Below are 17,690 nucleotides of genomic sequence, written 5' to 3'. Positions count from 1 at the left end.
TCAAAATGGAACACAGATATTGAGAAGATCAGCAGAACCCTTTATTACAAGAAGTAACTCTTGAAATTTTATTTTGGTTAACAAAATTGTCTTAAAAAAATCTGTACGATTTCTGGGTAATGTGAATGGTAAGACACAGGTCAATACAGCTAACTTTGTCTTAAATTAAAGTTGCTGAGTAGATGAGTTGAACAAATGTTTTAAAACTTATATCCTTAGAGTAAATTTTGTTCAATCTGCTATAAAGGCCTGTACAGTTTAGTAGTCTTTGCTAAGATTCATTTTATGAAGTACCTCAGAACTGAACTTTAATAAATTTAAGTCAATGAAGCACGCTGCATGAGCACAGTGAGGGTCACTGTCTATCAGAGCAAATACACTAACAGACAGCATTGCCCACCCTTCCTGACTTGGTTATTGCTGTATTAGAAATGTATTCTTATATATCCCTGTATTTCTAATAACGTTTTTGTAGATGTTTAATCAGTATTTTTCAGCTTCTAGAAAAATAGGTTTTTGTTAGTTATCCTATCAAAATATAAAAGGTTCTCATTTGAATGATACATATTTAAATGCACACAGTTCATGAACTATCTGTTAGTATGGTAATTGCTGTGCCCCATACTTATAGGCTTAGAAAGAATAGATATCATTTGATACAAATCTTATGGTGGCATTACATAATGCAAGCTTACTTGAAGTACTCTGAAAAAAGTTCACAGCCTTTTTTCTTGCAGAAAAAACATGACAAAGACACAAAGGATATTGTCAGTTAAGTAAGTGACACTTCCACCATGTTCAACAGATTGTGTTAGAACGGTCCATAGGCCTCAAGGACTGTTATCTTCCTTCATGCCCAAAACAATAGCTATTACACAGCCACATTTACAAGGAATTACTTGTATGTTTCTTATTTCTCCTAGAGAAATATTTGAAATTAATTTTGAAATGTCCTCAGGCAGAAACAGTCTTTCAGGTACTTGTCTCAGAACCTCAGGTAGGGTACTGAGCAGCAACTATAACAACTTTAACAACTGAGTGGGATTTCAGTCAGACAGAAGTGCGGTGCTGGTTTGGGCTGAGATAACTAGTATAGGGTTAGGTTTTGGATGCAGTATAGTGATATATAATTCAACAATGCTGACAGCTGCAATACCCCTTCCTGACTATACACCAATACAGTCTTTGTAGACAATGTCTGCTCGAGTACAGTAAATCTCAGGAAAATTTCTGGTGTTCTACTAAATATTGGCCAGACTTTTATATGATTTCTAATGTGGAAAATATATTTGTAAATCATTCTCTACAAAAGTTGTCCCTACTTTACTGGGCAAATTAAAGCAGCAGATTTTTAATTAAAAGGATCATATCTTCTCATAAACAAAATACAGTAAATTTGTACCACGCTTATGATTTTATGGAAATGCCTGAGATTAGTACTGTTGTTTTATTTGCCAGTTTGGAACATTAAAATCTTTTGTTGAAATGTATCTGTAAAGAGAAAATTTTACTTTTGCTGGTTTCAGTTCCTCCTGCAGTTCTACTTTGAGGACAACACGGTAGCTTAAATTCTGCCTCTTCCTTAAGTGAACACAAAATTTCACTGAATGATTTCAGTGGAAATCTTTAATTTTGAGAATATGTACATATTAATGTAAAACCAAGTTTTCTTCCAAAATAACCCCCTGATGTTCTGCTTCCAAAAAACCCCACTCAAACCACATGAGCTTCTCTTTTCAGAAGACAGAATCATCCTGACTTATTAGCTTCGATAATGGTTTTATATCTTTTTATATGTTCCTAATATGCCTGTTCTGAGAAAAGGAATTGCTAAATCTGTAGAGAGATTGTATATCCATGTATATCTACAGAAATAAATGTTATTTGTAAAGATTCATGATCTTTTACTGAAATTGTGTTTGACTTTGGTTTGTACCAAATTTTCACTGTTACTGTGAACTTTCAAATCTTGATTTTGTAAGTGTGCTTAACAGAAATTTAAAGTAACATTAGGGCTTCAGAAGCTACTCCTGTTTTTTAAGACAGAGTATTCTCTGTAGCACCTCAAAATTTTAAGGAACTATGAAAAAGGCAATCTGTTCACATGCCTATTCAGCCTGTTTATAAGTAGTTTTGTCATTTAGTTTTACAAGCAAATGCTTCCCTTGTTACTATATCTCATACAGTAATTTAAAGAGTTCAAGTATGTATAGTGATCAGAGCTGCAGGAGACACAAAAGCTTATTAATATCTTTGTTCTGTGTAAGAATCTTAAGATACAAACAGAATTTTTTAGCTCAATGTCTTTCAAAATTATAATTTTCTCTTTATTACTATGTTGCCTTGGGATTAAAACCAAATTTGAGCCAGCAGAACTTTTACTATGGAAAACAACCAGCACTATTTTAGAGGACAGAAATATGTAAGGTTCACACATGAACTACACAAGAATAATAAGAATTAATTAAATATACCATTAAATACGGATTTAGCTTGTAAAGGATACCACAGCATTTAAACAGAAGCACAGAAATGGATTTTTCCTTCCATTTACTTTCAGTCTCTCTTAAGAGAGACAGAAAAAAAAATTGTAGGCTCATATCTTAATATTCTTTTGACTATTTGAATAGGTTTGTTACTAGAACAAATATGTATATCATCATAAAATATTTAAGTAATTTAATTTAATGGCATAAACATCAGTTTTAGTACCATTGAACACATATAGGAAGTGAAAGAATAGCAAACTGAAAATCACTGTATTAGCAATATATGAAATATGGTTCAGAGAAGGAAGAAACCATGCATTTTGCAGCATTCTCTTTTTCTTTTCCAGAAATCGAGCGTTTAGTGGCCTTTCCACTTTCCCAAAACTGCCAGTTCCACTCTCCTGGACTTCACAGACTGCTACTGGGTAATGGACCAAGACCTTTACTGTGATTCTACTCTGAAATTGAGTACAAACCTAGCCAATGAGTTCACATGTCATCAAGTCTTTAATAGTTTGAGTAGTTTATGGCTCATCTAAGCTACCAAAAATGCCTGGCAAGGTGAAACACCCATCAACATAGAAACACAAAAATAGATGTGTTTCAGTGACAAAACCACAACTTAGCATGTCAGTTACCAAAACCAGTTACACCTCCAAAGTATTCTCAAATAAAAATGCAGGCTGAAGAGGTAATTAGAAAACAATGCAACACATCAAGGGAAGAAGTGACAAAAGCACCGTGTGAGCTGTCCCCATTCTGCCTGTACAAGGACATGAATCCTCTTTAATTTAATTTTTATACCTAAATGTTACTATTTCTGGGAAAAATATGAAAAATAAGACAGGAGTTATTATTCAGTGCAAGCTCAAAGAACACTCTGTTCACCGTAGTGTCTTATTCTAACAGATCCTTCCCAGTCTCTGATCCAAAAAAGTCAATTCACACGTATTTATTCTCCTTATGTTCCTCTGCCTGAATCTATTTTTAAGCTCTCGTCTATATTTAAATAAGAGATGGCCTGAATTCAGCCTGTTTGACACAGTGTAGGAAGGTTACGTTTTTCAAATTTGCTAGGTACCTACGTATTGAAATCAGGCTTCAAACATAAACATATTTCAGAGAGGCTGATCTTCAATACTAATATTAATATCTGTAACATGCAGACATGTAGCACATTAGAAATGATGCTATATTTATTTAGGGAATATATTTAAGAAATTGCCCTTCTTTCAGTAGAATACAGGGAAATAGAATTGTGCACATTCAGTCATTCCAGTCCACAAGCTCTTCTGGAAAATGTCTTTGGGTCCAGCCTTCTTCTGAGCAACATTAAGACTTTGAAGGCTGGACCAAAATATGCTTAAAAACTCCTAGGTCCTGGGCACATTAATGTAAAATGGAGAAATCTGCTGAAAGTTGCTATAATGCCATCTGGATGGTACACAAAGGTTTCCTTGTCATGGAAATCAAGCTGTAGGTTTAGGGGCTATAGAGCTGTTACATACCAGTATGACATCCCAGGATGGAACAGGACATGGGACAAGTGCCATTGTAACTCTATTGTAACTGAATTATTAATAATTCCTGAAATTAACTCTGCCTTGAAAAGTAGAATCTCATAGAAAGAAATGGAGGAATTACTGAAGATGTGTTATTGCACCTGGCTGTGAAAAGGTTCCCAGCTCCACCTTGAAGGAGAATCTTGCTGAATCATTAAATAAATAATTAGTGCCACAGATTTAGCTGTATCTGTTTTCCACAGAAACATCTATCAAAACTCAGAATTGCATAAAACATGTTTGTATGCACTGTATATCCACTCTGTTTTAATTCCATTGATACTAGATTTCTTTGTAACAGTTTTAGGTTCACACAATGCCCTTTTCCAGATGTTGCCTTTTTTTCTGAAAGCTTGGATGATTTTTCAAATTTGAAGACAAATTTCTGGATTGTCTAATTGTTCTTTTCACAAGTCATGAAGTTTAAATCATGGTCAAGCGGTATAGCTAGATAAACGACTGCAGCCTCAAATGCTTCTTTCTAATGTCATACCCATTAATTAGTGCCATTACAGTAAACAGTAGCTAATTTCATGTTATTGATATTTGGCGACATTGTTATCTAAATACTTGTCAAAGCTGTGTTACTTAATTTTCCAACAAGCAGGAGGCTTTCTGCTGCTTTTCCACTTTGTTTCTTATAGCATCACCATTTTAGGCTAGATGGTGTGTAAGAGACCTTGCAACCTACAGAAACAGAATAACCCCCTGCTGACATTTACAGAAAATGTTAAATTACTGGGACTTTGTACACTGCAACAACCATCAATTACTGATTTGTTGGAAAGTACACAGTACAGAAAAATCTTTATTAGAACTGCCTGAGGCCCTATGAATATATAAGAAAGCAAGAACACTTTCTTGTTCAGCATCTGAGGCAGAAACATCTTTTAAAGGTCATGCAGTCCTTTTTCTTTCTCACTCATTAAAGATTCTTTTCTTTTAATAATGTTTTCTTAGTTTCAACATAACATGTATTAAAGGAAGCATACAAATAAATGCTATATAAACAAAGAAAAAATCATTAGTGATATGCTGTGCCTCAATTAGTTATAGATTCTTTCTCTGTTCTGTATGCAGTGCCAGAAATTTGTTCTTATTACTACCCAGAGAATTCAATATTTTTTAATAAACGAGGATGCCCAGAGATGAACAGATTATCAGCAACTTTCTTTACTGTGAAAGGCATTTCTGTGATTTTACATTTACCAGATAGTATTAATCAGTACCCAGCCAAAATTCATTGCTATAAGAAGGGAAAAACTCCCAGATAAAATTACTTATATGTAGTTATACTATTGGTAATAAGAACTAGTATCCTTCTTGGAAAACCATATATTGATACAGCATAAAAACCTTTAAAAGGCAATTTATTCTATCAGTTTGGTAGTGACTGGCACTTAATCTAATACATTTGGTATGGGATTACATATGTTTATCTGGTCTTCAGTTGTAAAAAAGCATAATAGAAGTGTGTGTTTGTCTATTTGGGAGAGAATACATGTTCAAAGGAGCAGGAAGGAGGTCCAAAGAATTATTGAAGTGCAGAGACATTTCTAAACTAAAAAATTAAATTTTCAAATCCCCCCTTATTTAGTATCTTAATGTTGGAAACACCTGATCTCAAGCATGGGTATAATCTTCCTCTGCAAGAATTGGGCACCAATGGGCTTCTACAGGCAAGGAAAAGTGTTCTCTGTGCCTGAAGATCAATATACTCATCCCTACAAGGCAGGAGGTGAAGATTTACTCTTGTCATGATGGAAGAAGGCTCACTTCTGAGCTTCTCAGTATTGGGAGGTCTCAACACTGCTTCGCACTTTGTTTGAAACCATGGGAAACCATGAGCATAGAAGGGAGGAGCCTGTTAATCTGGGAGGATCTAAAAAAGAGTTTCCAAAACTCATGACAGTGCACTGCTATGCTCAGACATGTCCTTCAAATTTTGCACTGCTTTGTTCACAGATCAGCGTTCAGACTTTCATGACAGACTTGTACCTGTTAGGTGGAAGGTGGGCTGCCATCAGCAAATTCTAGAATGAGTTCTGTCAAGAGTAAAGTTCCCTAAAATCTAGGTATTAGAAGGCTTGATTGCTGTAACACTGATTAATGATAGATAGGATAAAAATCCAAATTTGAGCTTAGTCTCTTTTGCCTACTTAATATTAAATAAACAGATTTGGAGTGTCAATGGGCTCTTGAGTGGAGATAATAGCAGGATTTTGTGTTATTTATGTAATTGATGACTACAGCTCCATGTGCACTGTCCATACAAAGTACATGTAAGGTTCATATAAGGGTAGAAACTCTTCTTTCTACTAGAATATCTTTTATAACTCTCTTCAAAGAAATGCAGTAACAATTGCAAAGCTTAAATAAATAGCATTAAGAAAAAAAGCAGATATTAGGGAAGAAAAAGCAAAAGAAGACACAAGATATCCAGTATATCCAGAGGAGGAGGAAAGAAAGAGATTGTTTCCATCTTCAAACAGAATCCCTGCTTTGGTCATTTCAAACTCTAATGTGAAAATCAAATGCTACTACTCTATTTGTGTCTCAGTTGTCTTTCTTCTTTCCTGTATGCCTTGATCAAGAAAGTGGAGTTTTCTATTTTTCTTATTTAGATTGTTATCCTTAGTTTCAAATCTTAGCACTCTAAGATGTATATGAACACTTCCCTTAGCACCATTATTTCAAGATATAGAAGTCATAAAGACATGCTGAGCTACGAGATTATATTTGGTTTACATCCCAAAGGCTTTGTTCACAACCAAAGTGGTTAAGCACTATACTATTTTAACAAAAAGTTTGGATTCAGCACTAGAGAAAGGGCCTGCCAAATCCTGATCAGCAGCCTTATTTGAACTACAAAAAAGTATATGAGCTTTTCCATAACCATAGCCAAGATAAGCCTAGTTAAACATAACCTTGTGTGGCAGAGCTGAATCTCTAAACCATGAAAATGACTCCAACTTAAATGATTTCTGAAGAATGTCTTACCCTATGCTAACTTACTGGTTAGCCAATGTTAATATTCTTTATTGTTTCCATTGTATTTGTAGAATGCAAAATACTTAAACTATGGGTTATCCCTGCTAGTGAGATATTTTGCATAGGATAGTAACCATTCAGTGAATCAAAATCACACAAGTCAATCCTGTGTAAAAGCAATAACTACTGACTTTTTCATTTAGAGGGGTAGCATTGGTTCAGTGCTGTTCTGTGCCTATCAGTAGAAACCTTGTTTTTTTGAATTAAATGGATATTGGAAGTGTCCTACCTTTAACTTTAAATCAGTGGCACAGACATCTGTTAGATTAGTTTGTTTGGCTTCTTCCCAAATGAGAACTGCAGGGGTGGAAAACAACATGAGTTGAGATTATTTGCCTCACAGAATCGTCATTTTCAATTTTTCTCTCTGTCAGTTCCAAGCTGTGTTTGACGTGCAGTACAGTGTTCTCCAGTCCTTTGATATACTACTGTTTGCATTGTTCTAAAACTGTATTTAAAGATTTTTCCTAAGAGGTTAGCAAGAATCAGTTAGCTAAGATATTTGGGAGTTTTCATAAAGGGACTACTGTGCACCCTAGGGTTTCAAAGCAAAAGAATGTGGTTACTACCAGAAAGTAATTTTGCAGATGAGAGATGCCAACTTGATATGAATTAAATACATATGATTAGTTTTCTCACTAACAAAGAGACAAGTTATGCTCTTTGCTAATCTGAGTTGGTTTTGGTTTATCCCTTCTCTTCTTACCTTCGGTTTTATTAGTAGGGATTGATGTGATTTTTTAAAATGCATTTGAGGCCATTCTTTATCATGCAAAACTTCAGCAAATCTGCCACATATATAAGGGCACAAGGAGCACTTTATATTTCATACCCATATGTTCAATGATAAGCTAAATGTTGCATTTAATACACCTCTCAAAATCTAGTTCTTCTTTAAAAGTATTGCCTGATGTGGAAGAGTTTTTCTCTCCTGTGAGTTTTTCTCTCCTCTCATCTTTACTTAGAAGAGACTGCACTAAATAGGGCAGGCTGCTGGAGGCAATCTGTGCTGCTTAGTATAGTCCCTGTATTACAGAATCAGAATCATAGAATCAACATGTTTGTTAAGACCTCTTGAATCATCAAGTCCAACCGTTCCTATCTGCCACTAAACCATTTCTCTGAGCACCTCGTCTACCTGTCTTTTAAATACCTTCAGGGATGGTGACTCCATTACCTCCCTGGGCAGCCTGTTCCAGTACCCAATGACCCTTTCCATGAAATTCTTTTCCTGATATTCAGTCTGAACCTTCCCTGGCACAGCTTGAGGCATTCCCCCTTGTTCTACCACCTGTCACTTCGGAGAATGAACCAGCTCCCTCCTCTCTCCAACCCCCTTTCAGGTAGTTGTAGACAGCAATGAGATCTCCCCTCGGCCTCCTCCAGGCTAAACAACCCCAGCTCTCTCAGCCACTCCTCGTAAGACTTTTTCTCCAGCCCCTTCACCAGCTTCGTTGATCTTCTCTGGACACACTCTGGAGCCTCAACATCCTTCTTGTGGTGAGGGGCCCAGAACTGAACACAGCATTCGAGGTGCGGTCTCACCAGTGCCGAGTACGGAGGGAGAATAACCTCCCTGGACCTGCTGGTCACGCTGTTTCTGATACAAGCCAAGATGCCATTGGCCTTCTTGGCCACCTGGGCACACTGCTGGCTCACATTCAGCCACCTGTCAGGCAACAGCCCCAGGTCCTTCCTCTCCAGGCAGCTTTCTATCCACTCTTCTCCTAGTCTGTAGCATTGCACAGGGTTGTTGTGCCCCAAGTGCAGGACTCGGCACTTGGCCTTGTTGAACCTCATGCCATTGGTCTCATCCCAGTCATCTGGCCTGTTCAGACCTCTTTGGAGAACCTTCCTACCCTTTTGTCACTTCCTCACAGCTTAGTGTCACCTGAGAACTTGCTAAGGGTGCAAGCAAGCAATGACCTTCATCTAGGTCATTGATAAAGATATTAAACAGGACTGGCAGATCTGGGGAACTACAGGCCTGTCAGTCTGACCTCAGTACCAGGGAAAGTCATGGAGCAGGGTGATCTTGAGTGCTATCATGAAGCACATGCAAGAGAGCCGGGTGATCAGGCCCAGTCAACATGGGTTCACGAAAGGCAGGTCTTGCCAAACTAACCTGATCTCCTTCTATGACCAAGTGACTAGACTTTTGGATGAGGGAAAGGCTGTGGATGTATCTTCCTGGACTTCAGTAAAGCCTTTGACACAGTTTCTCACAGCATTCTGCTTCGGAAACTGTCAGCCTCTGGCCTGGACAAGCGCACACTCTCCTGGGTGGAAAACTGGTTAGATGGCCGGGCCCAGAGAGTGGTGGGAAATGGAGTGAAATCCAGCTGGAGGGCAGTCACAAGTGGGGTCCCCCAGGGCTCAGTGCTGGGTCCAGCCCTGTTCAATGTCTTCATCAATGACCTGGATGAAGGCATTGAGGGCACCCTTAGCAAGTTTGGAGACGACACTAAGCTGGGTGGAAGTGTCGATCTGCTGGAGGGTAGGAAGGCTCTGCAAAGGGATCTGAATAGACTGGACCTCTGGGCTGAGTCCATTGGCATGAGGTTTAACAAGGCCAAATGCCGAGTCCTGCACTTGGGGCACAACAACCCTAAGCACTGCTACAGACTGGGAGAAGCCTGGCTGGAAAGCTGCCAGGAGGAGAGGGACCTGGGGGTGTTGGTTGACAGCGACTGAATATGAGCCAGCAGTGTGCCCAGGTGGCCAAGAAGGCCAATGGCATCTTGGCTTGTATCAGAAATGGCGTGACCTGCAGGTCCAGGGAGGTTATTCTCCCTCTGTACTCGGCACTGGTGAGACTGCACCTCGAATGCTGTGTTCAGTTCTGGGCCCCTCACCATAAGAAGCATGTGGAGGCTCCAGGGCGTGTCCAGAGAAGATCAACGAGGCTGGTGAAGGGGCTGGAGAACAAATCTTATAAGGAGCAGCTGAGGAAACTGGGGTTGTTTAGCCTTGAGAAGAGGAGGCTGAGGGGAGACCTCATTGCTCTCTATAACTACCTGAAAGGAGGTTGTAGAGAGGAGGGAGCTGGCCTCTTCTCCCAAGTGACAGGGGACAGGACAAGAAGGAATGGCCTCAAGCTCCATCAGGGGAGGTTCAGGCTCAACATAAGGAGAAAATTCTTCACAGAAAGGGTCATTAGGCAATGGAATGGTCTGCCCAGGGAGGTGGTTGACTCACCTTCCCTGGAGGTGTTTAAGGTGCAGGTGGATGAGGTACTGACTGGCATTGTTTAGAGATTGGTGGGAATGGTTGGACTCAAAGATCCGGTGGGTCTCTTCCAAGCTGGTGATTCTATGATTCTATGATTCTATGATATTGAACAGGAATGGAAGGTATTGAACAGGACTGGCATTTTCAGGTGTAAATTGAAAAAGAACCTGTTGGCCAGAGGTTCCTCTAGCTTGGGAGAATGATAGAGGTCTGTTTTTATTTTCTCATATGTAAGAACATGGTCCTAGACTTTTGTTCATTTTGACCTTTGTGAATATGCTAAAAATGCAAGATATATCAATGTTGCTTTACAGAGATAAACTTTCACCATGTAAGTTTCCAAATGTGTTATTTGGAAAACTGTCTATCTGATTATCTCTAACATTCCTCTGACAATTCCCCACATGGAAACTAGTTAACACTGGGGTTAGACTCTACAGGATGCGTAGATAGAGGGTTTTTTTCATGTTTTATTGCTGTTGCAGTACATTGAGTAACAATTTGGTGCCGAATCAACATTAAAATATTTTCTCTGACATCCCTGCAAAGGTAGACATCACTTCAAGTTCTCAGTTTGAGTACTTAGCAAATAGACTCTTCAATGAAGTCTCAGGCTGGCTGACTTCAGATGGTTAAAAATTGCCAAACAAAGTCTGGAGGCTTATGCAGCTTGCACTTATATCAGCAGTGTTCTTCCATACACATCTTCTCTATTTATTTTTCTTAGTTTCATTTCTTAGCATCCTGCAATGTGAATATCAGTTAAATCTTACTGTAACAAATATCTTTTGCCATAGTAGTTTCATACAATATTCTGAAATCTCAGTTCAGTTTTACAAGAGAATTTGTAATCTTTTTTTTCCCTGATTTATAAAAAAATAAAATAAAAGGAGAGATTATGATTCTGGGAGGTATTGCAATTGATTGCTTCCACAGCCAGCAGCTGAAGGCCTTGAACTGCTTAAGTGCTGAACAGAATCTAGGTAAGTTTGGAATCCCATATTCGAGAATCCCACTTCTTCTACTGGAGAATTTCAATCCAACCCTTTCAGCCCCAGTTCTGCCTTTGCCTGAGCTCTTTCACTCCTGATCACTCTCAGATGGGAAAAACTTTCACATTTAACCCTTGCAGAAGACACCTGTGGTAGAGAATTCTTGTATAAGAAGTTTCTATGCTGACATTAGTACACTTGTCTGACCATAAGAAAACCATCAGTAAAGCCCTTAGCTAGGAAGATGAAGACTAATGTTTCCCTTCATAACCAAACCCACAGTAAAGACTCTTTTTTATTTTGTAGGAAACAGCTTTCCTTCAGAAAGTTCTTTTCTCCAGAAGGCTTTATGGATTCCAACACTTTCAGCAGTCATAGTACTCCAGTCACAGATAGGCTGGACAGGAACTAACGTACTGCTCACATAATCTTCACCTTCTCTGAACTCATTTAAGTATGTTTCCTACCATTTATTTCATAAAATATGCCTGAGACAAATAGACATCTTCACAAGTTTTCTGGACTGATTGCATGAAGTCTTGTAAAAAATATGGTAAAGTCAATGCATGCACAGTTGTGAAGAGTATGCCAATATTAGTTGTGGGTTTGTGTATATGGAGGGTACAGTTTCTCAGAAAAATACAAGCAGAGGGTAATTCACAAATAATATTCCAAAAAGAGAGCTATGGGAAGACTAAAATAAACACTATGCTTCTAATTTGTCATTGTTAGGAGTAATAAATGAATGGATGAATGAATGAGTTAGTTAATATATAAACAGATAAATACAATGGTTCCAGACATTCCTTCCAATCTCAGCTATTGATACCTTCTTCTGAGTTCTATTTCTAGGTGTTCACACTACTGTCATTCTTTCTGCTTGGCTTTTCTGAGATTCACTTCAGATAAATAGCCTGGAAATAAGAGTTTCTGAGAGTATAGGAAAAAAAAAGAGCCACCAATTCTTTTTTTTAGCAAGTTAAAGTCTACAGCAGAAACATTGTTTTCCATTTCAGCAGTGAGGTCATGGAAGAAATCATTTCGTCTAGTAATTTCCATGGGTCATAAATTAGGAAAGCCAGAAAGTCTGGAAGTGAAATTATGTAGTGCAATTAAAAAAATATTATTATATTCTGCTCATGCTATGGTCTTTGAAAATATACTCATACGGCAGCTAAATATCAATTCAGAAGATTAAATTGATCTTAAATGACTTAAATGTTTGAAATAATAAATGACAAAGCAACTAATTTAGTCTGGTCAGCCTGACATTATTTTTATCTGTGAAATAGTTTTCTTCAACAAAGAACACAATGCAGGTTCTGTAAGTAAATTTGTTAACTGAAGAACACCAAACATTTGAAATATAACTTAAATATTCAACTTTGGTGTCTTTTAAATATTATTAAAATTATTTCACACTCAAATAAAAGTCCCACAGTATATTTTGGCGTTGTATTCTAAAATACACAACCAGAAAATATTAACGATTCTTTGCTTCTCATTGCTTGTAGGAACTATGTTGCAAGTTAGAATAAATACTCATTAACAAAACAAGTGAGGCAGCAATAATAATCTTATTTATTTGACTTGTCAGGGGTAGCTCTTTTTGACCTTCTTTCTACAAATTATTGAAGGTTATATCAAATCTCAAAGTGCTTTCACTTGTTGCAGCTGGGATCACTTTTATTTAATGATGTTGGTCATTAAAATACACTAAATTATTACTCAGAGAAACCGTTGACTTAATGCCTAAACAATTTAAGGATTCTAAGGACAATTTTTGAATGTGCCTCATGTTGATTAGCCAAATTAAGCAAGTTCTACAAATTAAATAAATGGATTAATTTACAGATCTTTTTGGAGAGGCATACGAAATTTCTACATAATGGATTTTAATCTCTTTTTTGATAATGCTTATATAATCCTTCCTCCGGAGAAAATTTGTCATGAAAACTATTATTTAAATTATTTTTCCACTGAATAAGACAGACGTCACAGAAGATTCCTACCCATTTCATAAAAAATGGGATGTGGCAGTATTAACTAACTCTATGGGAAGAATACAACAAGGGCATACCACTAACTCACAAAGCCAAATTCAGCTCTATGGCATGTATACCTAAAAATTTACTTCTTCGCTGGCAGTTATAAGTAGTTGGGATATGGCTGATGAAAGACCAGGGTTTCATGTGTGTGAATACTTAGGAGAATGCAGTTTCTTGGACAAGGCACATCATCAGACTGCAGCTTCTGTGCGTTACTTTACCCAACAAACACTACCATCAGTTCAAAGTGGATTCTTCAAATGCAAGCCAGGGCATTCTCCCTTAGATAGCTGCTTATCCATCTGCCTGGTGTTAATTCCCAGCTTATCCTGCTATGGTTTATTTTGTAGACTGCAAACAGATGCCCAAGAGGAATCACAGTGTGTAAGTGAAGCATCACAGTAACTATTTTCCTGCTTCTCCAACTGTTTTGTTTAGCTTTTTTAAAGGTACAGATTGTTTACTTCCAGAAATTATACTCTCTTCTCTTCAAAAGAACATTAAAAGCAATATTTGTGTCAAGCCAGCATAGCCAGCTGTTTAATTTGCCACAAAAACATAGGAAAATCTTCAGTGAGTATATATCATCATTAAAGTTGCAAGAGACAGGTAGCAAGGAAATGGGATATAATAAAATTTGTGGAAAGGAAAGATACTTTTCTGGGGAATATGTGAATCCTTTACACCCTTGCATTATTCTGAATAATGGTAAATTAGATTTAAAATCAAATCCGTTGGGCAATTAATGTCCCTAATCTTTAAAGCTTTCCAGAAGGAAACAAGAAAAAAGGAAGTCTTTTCTAGTATACTGCCACATGCATCTGTAAGCAAAGTGTGGAATGACAGCAGAGGTATCATGATTCAGCAGCTGGTGCCACAGACTTATTTTGTGGTCAGGAGCCTACTGAATATATAGTCATATCCATAGATAATGTCAAAGTAAACCGATGTTCAATAATTCCATTGTTCGTATCTGTATAGAAATTAAAACAAAAGCCACCTTATCCCTGTCACAGTGGAAATGAGAAAATAAGGACGCAATGTTCCTTGATAATGACTCCTATCTGTTACCATGAGTATACCACATAAATTGGTATTGGAATTGGAAGTATATGTTGTAAAACAGTCACTGAAACGATGCCTCCACTATATCAGAAGACAGACTAACATGCATTGCAGATATGTTTTGTTAATACCTTAGTTACTATGTGGAGCTGCCAAGGAAGAATTTAAATACGCAAATTTTAATATAAAATATTGGAAACATAGAATTTTGCATGCAGAGGAAAGAAGATACAAATCACACACGTTTGAAGATGAGAAATTTGCTTGAGTTGTACACTTAACTAGTTCAGCATGACACAATATATGTCTTCAGATGTTCCATCACAGTAATATCAGCCATATATTTTTCAGCTTAAGAATAGGCATTTTCAAAGAAATTGTGCTTGCCTGCATATTCAGGAAGAATAAATTAAAGCAGTTTATTCTTAGAGAAAATCCTGGGTTATTTTTTCTAAATCTGCTGAGGAAAACATTCAATCAATCATTAGCTCTTGCAAAGGGGAAGGGAAAACTTAAGCAATGTTTCTTAATGTAGTGTAGTCAAAAGAGACCTTCTAAATGTCTTACGGTTAAGAATGGTTTTAATCTTCTTTCTTTTACTCCTTAGCAGAACAACCATAAAAATCACCTGTAGTACCTGGTTGGGTGGTCCTCCCCAATATTTTTTATAGCCATTACTATCCTATAAACTAATGAAGTGCATAATAATTATTAAAAGAGCAATTTTTATAATCTATTACAAAGGGGTTTTTTTCTGCTTCAGCTCTCATGTTGTCACAATTTTTAAATCTTAAAAAACAGGATAATGTCTGTTTTTTCCCCATTTCATTCTATATTAGGTTATGAGAAATGTATATAAATGTACTATCCTGGTAGTTTGCAGTTTCAAATAGTTACATATTATCTCATATACACCATGATATTTAAAGGAATACTAAGGTGTTCTTAGTAAGAAAGATAAAATTGTATAGCATGAGAAATGTAGTCGCTTTTACTGTACTTGCATATTATGACTCTTACTCAGCCATGATGTAAAGGCTGTGTTCCCTGGGTTGCTTTCTTTAAACTCCTTTAAGTAAAAAAACCAACCCCAAACTCACAGGTTCAAACCACAGCAAATGTTAGAATGCTCTTCGAAACCTTTAAGCTTCTTCACCTACCAATTCTTCATATCATGTATGAAGTTTCTTGAAAATCAGTTTATAAATTCTGCTTTTTCAGAACAATAAATTCCAGGTCACACATTTGTCTTGCAGAGGTCTTCTTTCTAAAATGGCTTGAAGGCAGGTAGATTTAGCTAAAACTCTTACTGGGATAATTTGATGTGCACAAATAATGAAACAACCAGGACTATACAAATAAACTTGAAAGTTTTAGCCAGTACTTTGTAGTAACTTGCCCTTTTATTCAGTATTTTCTACTAGATATAGAGGTATAGTTATATAGAGTTATAAGGGCTGTTTTGAAGGGTAGTGTTGTTTGTTTTGGGTTTGAGTGTGTATTTGTTTTAGTTTTGGTTTTTGGGATATTTTTTGTTTTCTTGTGGCTTTTGTTGGGGGTTTTTTGAGTTTTTTTTTGTTTCTTTTTTTTTTTTTCTTTACCTAAATGTAAGGTAGTTTAATCTCTGGCATTCACTTTCTTTCCAAAATGTTCCATGGATCTTAATGTACATCATACCAGAGGATGAAAGTGTTGTGCCCCAAAAGCTTTTGAACAATACTGCATGGCTGCATGAAAACATCAATAGTGACCATGCACTAAAAACAATCTTCCCACTCTCTCCTCAGCAAATGGCCTTTGTTATCTAGGGAGTTAATTTTGTTTTCTTTTCTTTTTCCAAAACCAAATTATTTGTTACTTTTCGTGTTTTCTAATACTTGTATTTTTATCTTATCTTACCTCCTTCAGCAGAACTCCTCGTATGTTGTAGTTTCTGCATTCCAAATGAACTTCTAGAAATCCTTTCAAGAAACCTTTGTTAATTAAATTGTAAAAAAGAAGCACATTTCCCTTAACAGAGACTCAAGATTTACTGCAACTGTTCATGGATAAACCCCAACTACATGAATTTTCTTGCAGAAAAAGAAAATTTATTGAGATATTTTACCTATTTATTATCTCTCTAATTCACCTGGCACATCTTCTTGGAGTCCATCATATTCTCAAACTTAGAGAAAATGACACGGGTCAGAATGTTTCTTGCCAGATTCAGTCAATCGGTTATGAATTATTGGACCTCACATCTGTTGTCTTGGATGAAATAATAATTCTGCAGCTCCTTTGGACATTCTCAACCACATTTTTGATACTGGAAATGCTTCAAAGAAATGACAAAACTGCTTTGTAGTGATTTTGGTGATTGTTGGAGTCTGAAAGAGAACATTTTGCTCCCATTTTAATATTTTATGCTACCAGTGATGTACCTAACAGTGCATATATATATATAGATATATATATGCATGCATATACAAACACATTTATATGGTTTTACATGTGTCTATATCTATATAGATGTGCATATACATATAACAAGGTTTAAAATTCCCATCAAGGAAAACATTTCTTTAGGAAGGTGACAACTTACTTCCATCAGTCCTAGAAAATTTCTCCTGTGGCCTATCTTCAAGGGCAAAAGATTTAATACATTTCTTTTTATGTTCAAAATTAAGACACAGAAATTATTAAAATAGAATAGCTTTCTCTAAGCTGAACTTGTCTAACCAGGACAAAGGATGCTTTTGATTTTACAGGACTTATATCACAAAAATGACCTCTCTATTTACCTGTTTCTTGTTTTCTCTATTCTCTCCTCTCTCTTCTGCAAAAAAAAAAAAACCAAGTTGGAAGTGCGTTCAATAATGTGAAAATAGACCAAAGATGTTGGCTCAAATGCTGTCACAAACCTATTATGATAATATTTGCTATGAAGTCAATACAAAGTACATCACCATCAAATGAGAGGATCCAGTTAGTGTAATCATTATCATGATTCTGCCTGGACACTCTTCTGACTGTAGGGGTATAAAGAAGTACACTAAATCCTATGAGCAATGTCTGTATCCTATTCCTAACTGTCTCCAGTCATTCTCTGCCCCCGAAATATCTATTTAACTACCTTGTACAGATGTAATCCTTCAGCTCTTTGCTGTTTCTCATTTGGTAACCTATATGTATGATTTTGTATCTTTTCAAGTATGAGACAGAATAGAAATGCAATTAGTGATGGAAAGATTTTCAATGATATCTTTACAT

The sequence above is a fragment of the Phaenicophaeus curvirostris genome, chromosome Z, assembly GCF_032191515.1.
Source record: "Phaenicophaeus curvirostris isolate KB17595 chromosome Z, BPBGC_Pcur_1.0, whole genome shotgun sequence".
Lineage (NCBI taxonomy): Eukaryota > Metazoa > Chordata > Aves > Cuculiformes > Cuculidae > Phaenicophaeus > Phaenicophaeus curvirostris.
This window is presented reverse-complemented; position numbering follows the sequence as displayed.